The following is a 13,536-nucleotide window of genomic DNA, read 5'->3' as shown; positions in this document are numbered from 1 at the left end:
GACCTAGGGTTTCGCCTATTCCTTCCTGTAATGTTTTCAGGGTGTCTGCTTTGACTCCGAGGTCTTTGATCCATTTGTAGCTGATTCTGGTAAAGGGTGATATATAAGGATCTAGCTTTAGTTTTCTAAAGGTGATTAACTAATTTTGCCATCACCATTTACAGAAGAGGTTGTCTTTCTTCCATTCTATTTTTTTAGCTACCTTATTGAAGATTAGGTGGCCATAGGTCTGTGGGTTCATTTTTGGGTTTTCAATTCTATTCCATTGGTCCTGAGGTCTATTCTTGTGCCAGTACCAAGCTGTTTTGATTACTATGGCTTTGCAGTAGAGTTTGAAATTTGGTATTGATATTCCTCCAGAACTGTTCTTTCTGCTAAGGATCGTTTTTGATATTCTGGGTCTTTTATTGTTACATAAGAATTTTTGGATTGCCTCTTCTATTTCCTTGAAGAATGAAGTTGGAATATTGACAGGTATCGCATTCAATTTGTAGATAGCTTTGGGAAGTATTGCCGTTTTCACGATGTTGATCCTTCCAATATAGGAGATTGGGAGGTTTTTCCACTTTCTAAGTTCTGTTTTGATTTCCTTTTTCAGGTTTTTAAAGTTTTCATCATAGAGGTCTTTCATTTCTTTGGTTAAGTTAATCCCTGGGTATTTTATTTTTTGTAAGGCAATTACAAATGGAGTTGCTTTCCTGATTTCAGGGACGCTTTTCTCATTGTTGTCATACAGAAAAGCCATTGATTTTTGAAGGTTAATTTTATACCCTGCTACTTTGCCAAAGTTTTGAATCAGCTTGAGTAATTTGGGAATGGAGTCCAAGGGACTCTTTAAATATAAGATCATGTCATCTGCAAAGAGGGAGAGTTTTACTTTATCTTTCCTTATTTGGATCCCTTTTATGTTTGCATCTTGTCTTATTGCCCTAACTAGACATTCTAATACTAAATTGAAGAGAAGTGGAGAGAGTGGACATCCTTGTCTTGTTCCTGAGTTTAGAGGAAATGGCTTTAGTTTTTCACTACTAAGTATAATGCTGGCTGTAGGTTTGTCATACACAGCCTTTATTGTATTGAGGAATGTTCCATGAATTCCTAGTTTTTCCAGATCCTTCATCATAAAGGGGTGTTGGATCTTGTGAAATGCTTTTTCTGCATCTATTGAGATAACTATGTGGTTCTCATCCTTGCTCTTGTTGATGTGATGAATTATATCGATTTGCATATATTGAACCAGCTTTGTATCCCTGAAATGAATCCTGTTTGATCGTGATGTATGATTTTTTGGATGAGTTGTTAAAGTCGATTGGCCAAAATTTTGTTGAGAAATTTTTCATCAATGTTCATCAAAGAAATGGGTCTATAGTTCTCTTTCTTTGATGAGTCCCTGCCTGGTTTTGGGATGAGGGTTATGGTGGCTTCATAGAATGAGTTTGGTAGTGAACTTTCTCTTTCAATTTCATTGAAGATTTGGAGGAGTATTGGTGTGAGCTCTGCTTTTTTTTTTACATTAAATTTATTTTCCCCAAATATGTGTGTTCTGAGATTTGACACACATGATACAGTTCAATTGGTCATTCTCTATCAATCATAATATGACAGGACACAGAGGCTACAATGGCTCATCATAATTTGTTTTATGTTAAAATGTACAGTTTTTTGTTTTTGTTGGTTTTTTTGAAGTAACTGACTAAAAAGAGAACAGAAAAATATAAGAGTGTTGCTGGCTCCCATTTTATACAAGGATTACAACTCCCCTTCTTGGCCCTTACTGTCACCCTGTACAGGTACAAAGGTACAAAAAGGAAGCAAGATAAACAGACACAAATAACTTTTTTTTTGCTTTTGTACATGCGATTTGTAAGCTTAGTTGAGCTATTCACAAGCTACTTCTCTATTTTTCCTTAAAAACTAACTCCAATATTTTATAAAGATATTAAAATCTACAGATGGAATGAAAATATAAAATCAGAGGCATTTCCATAAAGTAGCAACTTTACACCGACTGGTGATTCAACAGTGTGTTGTTCAGACTCCATGTGTTGCAGGACTTTCTTTGGTGGCTTTTGGTGTTGAGTTCTAATTTTATTCCCTTGTGGTCTGAGAGAATGCAAGGTATAACTTCAATGTTTCTGAATTTGGACAAGTCAGCCTTGTGACCTAAAATGTGGTCTATTTTGGAAAGTGTTCCCTGTGCTGCTGAGGAAGATGTGTATTCTGATGCTGCTGGGTGAAATATTCGGTAGATGTCCGTTAAATCTATTTGATCTATGCAGTTATTTAGATCTGCAGTTTCTCTGTTGAGTTTTTGCAGAGTTGATCTATCTAGTGTGTTAAAGTCCCCAACAATTAATGCCTTTGTATCTATGTGAGATTTGAGGGAAAGTAGTGTTTCTTAGATAAATTTGAGTGCTCCGTGTTTGGGGAATAGATATTTAGAATTGCAATATCCTCCTGAAGGAGAGTTCCCTTAATTAGTATGTAGCAACCTTCCTTTTATCTCTTCTCACTAATTTTAATTTGAAGTCTATTTTATCTGATATTAGGATTGCAACTTCTGCCTGTTTATGGAGGCGGTTTGCTTGGTAGATTTTTTTCCCAGCCTTTCACTCATGGTGTGATTCCTGAAGGTAGCATTTAGAAGGATCTTGCTTTTTTTGGGGGGGGTCTGGTCATGGGGCCTGAATTTTGGTCCTGGGCGTTGTCCCTCAGCTCTTCAGCTCAAGGATAGCGCTTTACCACTTGAGCCACAGCACCACTTCCAGCATTTTTTTCCTGCTTATGTGGTGCTGAGGAATTGAACCCAGGGCCTCATGCATGCAAGGCAAGCACTCTACCACTGAGCCACCTTCCCAGCATGGACCTTGCTTTTTAATCCAACTAGACAGTCTATATCTTTTAATTGGAGAGTTAAGTCCATTAATATTGAGATTTAGGACTGAGAGGTGTTTGGTAGTACCTGCCATGTTGTCCACCTTCTTGGGGGCTGGGACAACTGTGTTCTTCCTATGGTTCTTGGGTTTTCAGTTTGGATGTGGTTACTTGGACTTTATTGTGGTCTTGTTGGTTTTCTATGCATAGCACATTTTAAGTATATTTTGTAAAGCTGGTTTGGTGGAGATATATTTTTACAGTTTTTCTTTGCTATGGACTTCATTTATGAAGGAGAGTTTAGCTGGGTTGATAGTTGTTTGTCTTTAGGCCATGGCATACATCATTTCAGGGTCTTTTTCCTTTCTCTCTGCTGAAAAATCTGAGGTTATTCTCACTGGTTTCCTTTTATAGGGGATTGATCTTTTCTCCTTGTCAGCTTTAAGGATTTTTTCCTTGGTCTGAATTGATCCTGTGCAGATTATAATGTGATGGTGGGATGTGCTGTTCTGGTCTGGTCTATTTGGGGTTCAAAAAGCTTCTTGTATCTGAATAGGCCTATCTTTGTGCATGTTTTAGAAGTTCTCTGCTAGGATCCTGTTAAATAAATTTCCCAGACTATTAACTTTTGTCTCTAGGTGCTCCTTTACACCCATTATCCTCAGATTAGGCCTTCTGATGATGTCTTCCAAATGTTGAATAGATAGATCTATGAAATTTCTTGGATTTGTCTTGGAGAATTTTATGTTCTTTATAGTATCTAGGCTGTCTTCAATCTCTGAGATTCACTCTTCTGCATGGTGTAACCTACTGTCAAGACTTTATGCTTTGTTTTTTTTTCTCTCCTAATTGGTCAGCTTTGATGGCTCCAAATTCTTTGTTGGAGCTTTGTTTTAAATCTTGTATGAACTTCTTTACTTCCTTAATTGGGTGTTCAGTGTTTATTCTCAAATGACTTATTTGATTTGTTATGGTTTCCTTGGATTCCCATTCCTTCCGTCAGGTTCCATTCAGCATTTCCTTTGTGGTCTCCCTGGATTCCTTCAGCTGTCTATTTATTCCATGAATGCCTCTATTGATCTTTGTCTATTCTCATCCTGCTCTCGCAATTCCTGTATTACTCTTTGATTAACTTCCTCGTGTACACGCATTTGCTGTGTTTCTCTTTGAGTGTTCTCAGCCCACTCATGCAATTCCTGCCTTTTTCTTTGTTCTCAACCTGCTCATGCAATTCCTGTATTAATCTTTGAGTAGCTTTCTCATGCTCACGAGTTTCATGTATTAATCTTTGGTTTGCCTCCTCTCACTTCCTATCACACTCACACTGAGTCCTTTGCAGGTTTTCCATCTTTTCATTCACCATGTTTACAAGTAGTGTTTGTAGAGCTTTTTGGGAACTCTCCTCTTGATTATTCATTAACTGTTCTGTCACCTGATTATCATGAGTGGTAGTTGAGAAACCTGGACTTGCCATTTTTCTTGTATTTTTCCATCTTGTTCTGCCCACTTGGTATGAAAGTAACACCAGTTTTGTGCTAGAACACTATTTTAAGGCAAGCATCAACCAGAGTCCTGTAGTTGCACATCCAAAATGGCTGCAAATACAATCTAGTTCAACAAAAACAATCTATTGAACTTCAAACAACTATGGATTAATGGGCTAAGAACAGCAAAGAAGGATTTGGCAAACCAGAAATTATTAGATTTAGGGAGAAATGTGGGGAAAAATAGGATTAGAGTGATGTGGAGAGCTAAAAGGAGAGTGAATTTGACCAAGTATTAATCTCAGAGAGGAAAATGGATTGGACAGAATGATAGGAGAGAGATTAAAAATAAAACAAGAAAAAAATGGAAAAACAAAAATTTAAATTTAAAAAGTGAAACACTTAAAAATTATGTGATATTGAGAGAAGAAAGGGATTGGATGAGAGGAGGGAAGGGATAGAAAGGAGACATGAAAAACTAAAAAATAAAAATTCTTAAAATTAGTTACTTGAAAATTATATAGGTATAAAGAGATAATACTGCTATTAAAGAAGTTAAGCCTAAGAGTTTGTGAATTGAGTAATAAATTTCTGGATTAAGTATACACACAATGGGGGATATGGTCTAATAATTGACGATGGGTATATATCAGGGGATGAGCAGAACAGCATAAAAGTCATTCAAAAAAGAAAATGAAAAAAAATGAAAAGAATTAAAAAAATACCAAAAGTTCAAAAGAGATTTTTTTTAAAAAAGCACACACACACACACACACACACACACACACACACACACCCCTAAAATAAAAACTATGAGAGGAAAAAAAAGATTTATAGAAAACAATTTTTTTAAAAAATAAAAATGTTAAAAAAGGTACAAAAAAAGAGTTCTTTGATTTTTTTTTTTGGTGGGGGGCGGGGGAATGGGAAAATCCTGCATCTCCCCAATGAAATTAACCAGTCTCTTGGCGGAGTCTCTGGTCTTCTTGTGGTGTTTGGTTTTCCTGTCGCTTGATTGGTTCTTAAGTTTGTTTGAGCAGGCAGAAAAATGTTCTGAGTTACCCAGGATTTTGTGATCCTCCTCCCAGCCTAGTTCAGTGGGAGGGAGATCTGCTTTGAGCATCACAAAAGAGGGAGATGGCTGTTTCCTCTGGTTTGGAGATGCTGTGATGAGGCTAGGTTCTGGGTAGGCTTGAGGCCTTTCAGCAAACAATAGCTTTTCCCTGAAGGGCTAGTTACTGAGACACTCACAGAGCCCAGCCTGGAGCCATTCTCAGGGTTTATGTTTACTGAATTTCAATTGATTGTCTAGGCTGCTGTAGGGAGGGGCAGCCTCTGGCTCTGTTTACCCAGTGAAGAAAGTAACTCCTCTGGGGGCGGAGCTCTCTGTGCCTGGGTGGGGTGACTTTCCCCTGGGTGGAGATGAGCCTGGTATGTCAGGTCAGGTTCCTGTAACCTGCTAAATGACTCTGTTTTCTTCCAAGGCCTGAGTTAGAGCTAGCTGCTCAGAGGGCCTTTGTCAGTAACAAAGATGGAGATCTCCCTTGGTGGGGGATGGGCGGCCTTCTCTCTGCTTCTTGAGAAGGAGTGAGGATGTCAGGGTTCTACTCAGTCTGGAGTGTTGGTTCCTGGGTCATCTCTGGTCTGGGATCTGCAGGATGAAGATAACTGCTCCTTGTCAGTTCTTGCTGGTGGTGAGTAGAATCTGCTCGCCCGCGGCATCTGGCACCTTTGTCCTAGAATCTCTCTGTAGGTATGGTAGCTACCACTGCCACTGCTGCTACCACTGCCGCTGCTGCTGCCACTGCAGCTGCGGCTACCGGCAAATGCTCAGATCTGTCTCTTTGTCTGGATTTTCCCTATCTGGCCAAACTCTCTGTACTATGATGGCACACTTGGTGTGATTCTCTAGCCTAGGACTGTTCACTGGAACATTAAAGCTGTGAGAGCTTGTTCAGCTTCCAGCTTCTCCTCTGCCATCTTCCTCTGAACTCCCTCAGTTTTTGTCCTCTTTATCTGACTGATCACCTTTACAAGAGTCTCAGGACTTTCCTGTCCTGGTTGGCTTCAAACTGCAATACTAAGAGTTCAGCTTTCTAAGTAGCTAGGATTACAGGTGTGAGCCACAGTTGCCAGGATTTATATATAGTTGTAAAAAGGGTTTTTAATTCAACATGTCAGATTATGAATACATCTTGATCCATGTCACCCCTTTCATCATCCTCTCCCATCACTCCCAACGAAGTCTTCCCCTTGATGTATTTGAATTAATTTAATTTTGTATAATGTGTGAGATTCATGTCAAGATCCTTCTCTTCTCCCTCTCCCCTCTCTTTTTTCCCCTTAAAGTTGTGGCTCCATATGTCTTCTCTAATACTAGACCACTACGGAGAGTAAGGGGTACCCAGTTGCTGCAAAATGTGGATGACAAATCTAGCTCTTCCATCTCTCCATGTGGACTCTACTGACACTGAGTTTGGAGGAATTTCAATTCAGATTATACAGTTGAAAATCTTGCCTCTCCATTCCACCTGCTCTAAAATCACCTTGGAAATGGAGTTAAAATATGTCATTACAGCCTTGTAAAGAACTGATAAATTATTCACGTTTCTAGACATTCACACAGTGAGACCAAAGGAGGATATTCTTAGGAATGGATCACAAAGGCTCAATAACTGTGTGCATATGGTCATATATTTTCCAAAATGAACTCCAAGAAATATCTTTTCTTTATTGCTGTTTTTGTTTTCTTTTTGTCTGGTTTATTCATTTATCTGCTTGGGGAGGGTAAGGGGAGGCACAAAGGTTGTCAGACACAGGGAGAACAAATGCAGCAGTGATACTGCCTAGACAATATGTTGAAAATGAACTATAAAACTTGTGGGTATGAATGGGAGGGAAAAACTGGGAGAGAGCGAGAAGAAAGCAAGGGCAGGGTGACTGTCCAAAAAGAATCATACTCTTTACCTGACTTATACAATGGTAACTCCTCTGTCCATCACTTTTATAACAATAAAAATATATAAAAATACGTCACTACAGCCCAGTAAGGAAGACTAATGGACTCTCCAATTGGGTTTTACTGCCATGGGTGAAGATGATTTGGGAGTTATTCTGTGGTGTTTATCTATCACATAGCAGTTATTGTTCAATGTTTTTCAATCTAAGTAAGCTGGTATTTATATGTTTTATTATTTAAAGTGCAAGCTTTTGTTACTAGCTTCTTTCATCTGCAACTTCTACCTTGTTTTTTTTTTTTTTTTCCACTTGAGCTACAGTGCCACTTCCAGTTTTCTGGTGGTTTTTGTTGGAGATAGGAGTCTCACGGTCTCTCCTGCCCGGGCTGGCTTTGAACCACAATCCTCAGATCTCAGCCTCCTGAGTAGCTAGGATTACAGGTGTGAGCCACCAGCGCCCTGCGTTGCAACTTCTACCTTTGTGAGTGGTTGTCTTCAACATTCAACCTGGGATACATGAATTAAATATATTTCATCAAACTCACTACTGGGTATGCTTCAAGCTACATGTCTCGTGACAATCCATCTTTCTACACCTTCCAAAGCTACTAATTGTTTGAATTATATATAAAATTCTGTATTTTTAATTGTTCCTTGGTGGAAGTACTACAGGAAAGTACATCTATTCCATCTTCCTAGAAGTGGAAATTTCTCTTGAATATCCTTTTCACATTTAGATTGGCTAAAGACCCAAGTGCCTTATTTTAAAGTATCATCATAGTTTCCTAAAAAACTAGATGAGAGGAAATATTCACTTTCTTTATATTCAGAATATTATCTTATGTCATTACTTATAGAAACCCTAATTCTTTTCTGGTAGAACTTATTATTTTAATCCTCAATCAACATTCTGATGATAAAATATCAACCATCAGTGAAGTTTTTCATCTGGAATTTATATTTTCCATAGCTAGTAGGAAATGAATTTAAAATTGTTCTGACTCTTTTCTTAGTTTTCTTTGATGGGCTGAGAAGACGAATGTTTGGAGTGAGAGGATTAGGGTAATCTTACATGTCTTCTTGTTGAAATTTATTAACATTGGAATAGAAATTAGATCTGGGACTGTATCAAATTACTATATTAAGATATCAATACAAATAATTTCCATTATTATATTGTAATCAGCAATAACAGATATATGAATCAGGGAATTCAAAGTAGGAAACTAATAATCTGGTCAAGATCTTTTTTTAAAATTTTATTTTATTCGAAGATTCTGTAGAGAGGTCACAGTTACATTAGTAGGGTAATGAGTACATTACTTGTTGATCATTGTTACTCCTTCCCTTGTGGTTATCCCACTATCCCTTCCCTGCCTTCCACACTCCTCCCCACTCCATCCACCCCCCTCCCACCTGAAGTTGTAAAGTTCATTTAGAATATACTGTCCTGTGGGTATTGTTGTTGCAAGGCTCAAACACCCTGGGCAGGAAAGTCTGTGAAGCCATTTTCTCCAATTAACCACCCACCAAAAAGCCACAACTGGAGCTGTGGCTCAAGTGGTAGAATGCTGGCCTCGAGTACAAAAGTCTTGAGTCTAAGCCTCAGGATTCACATACACACAAATTCTTCCTATGGACTCTTTATTTGTCTTCTGAATACAGGCCATGAAGCATGGCTGGTGTAGATTCAGAACCACCACTACCTGCATGGGCACCAATGATGTCCACTGAGCAAATTCCTCTGTCCCCTTTACCATTTCCATGGTTCCTTAACCAGCTGTGGGCTCTCCTCATCAAGATTTCTTTATGCTACATTTTGTAGAGCAAGAGTAAAAAAAAAAAAGAAAAAGAAAAAAACCAACCTAAAGTAGAAAATATAGAGTGATTTTCAAGCAATTTTGAGAAAAAAAAAACTATAGTATCTACAATTTAAGAGATCTTTTTCTTTCTACATAACACAAGTAATGTTATGTAAATGAGAACTTTCATAAGAAATGATTTCTCCATATATATGTGCATTATAAATATATTTATGAAATTTATAAAATGAAGGGCCTATACAGAGCTATGAAATTGTACCCTATTTAAATTCAAAGTAAAATCTTAAAGAAGTCATAGTAGCATGCTATAAAACAGCTAACCTCACCAAATGAAATTGTGTTGCTTTCCTAAGATTACACAATAGATACCAAAAAACTCATATAATCTTGACAGAGAGTGTCACTATTCATGGAAATGTCAAATAGAGTCTCATTTTGACAAAAGCAGTTCTAAAAATGCATTACCTGGCCAGACTAAAATTTAATCTCTCAGAAGACAGAAAAACACACGAAAACTGACACTCTAAATTAAATTTTGATCAACAGGGAAAACTACCCAGTGACAGGAAAGTGAGAGGAACCATGAAAATGGGTATTATATAATATTGAAACTTGTAAGAACAAATGAAGAGAATTCTGGGGGTGAGTCACGCACATATTCTAGACATAAAGAGTCATTCTGTAAAAACAATTCACAGATTATTGTAAACCACAGACGATTAAAGAAAAGAACATAATGCATCCAATGCAATAAATAATATAGAGAAGAGCTATCTAAAACATATTTTTTTAAAAAAGGAATTACTGCTTAGAGGATGCTTGCTGGTCAACCTAAGTATAAACTATATGACATGCTTAATAACAGGCATGCATTACCACATACAGCTCTTCATTAAGGGGTTTTGTATGCTTTTATTCTGCTATAGCTGATCTTGAACCATGATCTCACAATTTCAGCTTCCTATATAGTTAAGATTATAATAAGTAAGCCATTGGTACTCAGCTTTTTAGGTCAAGTATTTCTAATTTTTTAACCCCAGGAGATAAGTAAGAGAGGAGGTAAGGCGTAGACCTGTTATTGCCATCTTGTTATTACATAGATAGCCCCATAATATTTATTGAAACAGGAATCCAGCAAATAAATCCTCTTTGTATATTTAAGCCCGTGTGAGTTAGGTATCAGCCCTTGTAAACAAACATCCTAATTTTATGTGACTTATGTAACTGTAATCCCCCTGTATATCACTGTTATAGTAACAATTTAAAAATCGTAATTAATGCTACAAATACTAAACTATGCTACAAAGCTGTAGTTTAAGATAGGTTCAACCTTTGTCTCAGAAATTATGGTATTAGCCCAATTTCTATCTTCAAAATTTAATATGCTTCTTACCACATTATCACTTAATGTCCTTAATTTCTCTTCTTGCCTTTCCTATCAAGAAGCTCCCAGTTATATTATAAAGTATATTTAAAGTATAAAAGATCGCTCAGACTTGGTTGTTGGCATATTATTTCTTTTCATTCTGATAGTTTTTTTTTCTCTTTCAGATTTAATGGCCTTATTGTACACATCTGTTGCTAGAATCAGCTATAAATATCTGTTAAAAAGAGAATGCAAATCAGTAATCATGTGTTTCACAGAAACAATACACATTTCTTATATAAAATGTATCCATTAACAAAAAATTATGTGTTTTACTAGAAACTGGATATTCAGTTGTCATATAGAGTAGCTAAGTCAAAAACACTTTACCAATAAAAAAGCTAATATACATATGCTCATGATGTACACAAAATGTACCTGAGAGTTTTGAAGCAGGATAAGGCAATGCCTGGCTAACTTAACTTATCCATTAACAGGGAAGTCAGGAAGACAACTGAGTGAAGGATAGACTTAAAAGTTGAAAGTTTCTTTGTACTTGGATAGAGCAAGTTCTAGGATCCATAAGAAACCAATAGTTAAAAGACATAAAATATTATGAAGAAATTGAAAGAATCTTGAGAATAATGCTTGTTTTATTATTCACTCACTGTCATGTAAGTACATTAAATCATGCATAGTATAGTACACTTACATTGTTTCAAAGACTCATGAACCAAAATGAACACATTTGCTATTTTAGATTATTTAAATGACTACAGAATGAACTACTTTAGTGTGAATATATTTCTTTTTTCACATATTTTGATTATCATCAGATGTTCAACAGGGTTTCATTCTGACATGTCCACTATGCATAAGGCTGTACCTTAGTTAGACGCACCTCCTCCATCAATCCCCTCATTTTCCTTTCTCCACTTCACACACCAATGCCACCAGCTTCACTGTTCCATTTTCACAAACAGACATAAATGTTGACTGCATTCACCCTCCTTCACTTTGTTAAGGTATCGTGTAAAAATGCTGATCAGAAATTTTACTAGGGGGTTGGGAGATGGAAAGCATAAAATAAGCTAAAGAAGAGATTAAAAAGAGGTGGCCAGTGGAGAATAAATTTTTCCTGATTCTGTAAATTTGTCCTAGAATTTGTCTTGTTTATCTTGTTATATGAAGTGTTGTATCATCATATTTCAAATGCATTTCTGTGTACAGATGTTATATAATTTTACATACCTACATATGTGACTTCTATGTTTTAAGCTAAATTTCTTTTATGCTATTGGACTCAAAGCCTAAAAGAATTCTATCAGTACTTAGAGACTAAGATATCAGTTATTCCTTACTGCAGAAAACATACTTACCTTATGTAACTTGCAGATAAATACATCCTCCTGATTTTAGCCTGAAAAATACTGTGTTTGCATACTCATTTTCTTGAATTTCTTTAACTGATACAAGTATCAGGAGAGAAATCTAAGTGATAAAAATATTACGGTTCAGGTAATATTAAGGAAATTGTATAACCAAGCAGTATGCTGAAACACTTGTCACACATGGCTCCTGAACAATGTATAGAATGCTCAGTGAGTTCAGCAATTAGCTGTATGTGATAAAAATAAAAAGCAAACAGCTTTTTATATCTATAAATGACCAAGCAAGTTCAAGTGTAAAAGGTTAGAAAGTCGAAGCTATTTTATTTAGTACCCAGAAAAACGCCAGTAGTTGAACATGATTTCTTGGAAATTGCTGCTCACAGTTTTAACAAGAACAAAAATAAATATAATTTATGTCATCTTTGGCATGTAGTAAATTCAAAATGATAGACATTTCTTTAGCAGCACTGTGAGAGAAAAGAACACTGTAAAATACCCTACTGGATTTGATTTTACATGATGAGAAATGTAGTACAATTAATGAAAATGTCAATGTCAAAGGAATAGTGCCTTAAAGAAAATATTTATAAAGTAAAAGATGGCATAAAATCTATAATAGTCAGAAAAACAAAATACAGTTATCTGAACACTGGGGTCCTTTTGTTAATTTATAGCTTCTGGACTTTGAGTATACAGGAAGCAAATTACACACATTTAATATTTAAAACCATTTCTGTCTTGAAAAATGCAATGAAATACAAGTAACTATACTTCTACATCAGAAAATAAGTATAGGAATTTGAAAGTGCTTGGGAAATATTGGCAAACCATGTTTTTCTTGTAAATGTGGCTATAGCAAACTGTGCTCTCTTTCTTTAACACCTATGTGAACTACCAGAAACACTATTTCCTGCTTCCAACAAAATAAAACATAGAAAAAGTACACTTTTCTCTTTATTTTGTGCAATGAAATTCAAAATAGGATAAATGCTCATTTCCAATCCATATTGGCATTTGTATATTTAATGGATATTACATGTATAACCTTAAAAATGGCAGTTTCTCTAATCTGATTTCCTGGTGTCAAAATAATGTTATTACACTAAAAACACTTTTTGGCTATAAGTAGTATAATTTTCTAAGGGAATGAACTTAACAAGATAAATCAAATGCAACTGAGCAATATTAGTTGAGAGAAAAGAAAATAAGCCAATACCTAATTGGCCACACAATGTCAATTATTAAAAAGCAAATGCACGACATGCAAATCAGCTTCCATAATTTGACAAAATGAAAGAGCCATCCAAAGATTTTCTATTGTTAATGAAACTTGACAAACACAGAGTCTCACACACACACACACACACACACACACACACACACACACACACACACACACACACACAATGATTTAGCTAAAATTTTTTGCTAGCCAATAAATGAAAGGTGCATAATTTCCCACTTTAATAAGCCCGAATTTCTGTATTGTACTTTTCCTTTATATATTTCTTCATATTTCAAAGAAACCAATGTCTATATTTTAAAACTTATTATAACTGACAGTATTTCCCTATGTACTAGAAACCAAAAATAATTTTATGTGAGATCAAGTATTATCACTTAATTCAAATCCCATGTAAG

Source organism: Dipodomys merriami, unplaced genomic scaffold, assembly GCF_024711535.1.
Source record: "Dipodomys merriami isolate MVZ:Mamm:240054 unplaced genomic scaffold, mDipMer1.0.p SCAF_3, whole genome shotgun sequence".
Classification (NCBI taxonomy): Eukaryota; Metazoa; Chordata; class Mammalia; order Rodentia; family Heteromyidae; genus Dipodomys; species Dipodomys merriami.
The sequence above is the reverse complement of the archived record's forward strand: the minus strand, read 5'-3'. Positions refer to the sequence as shown.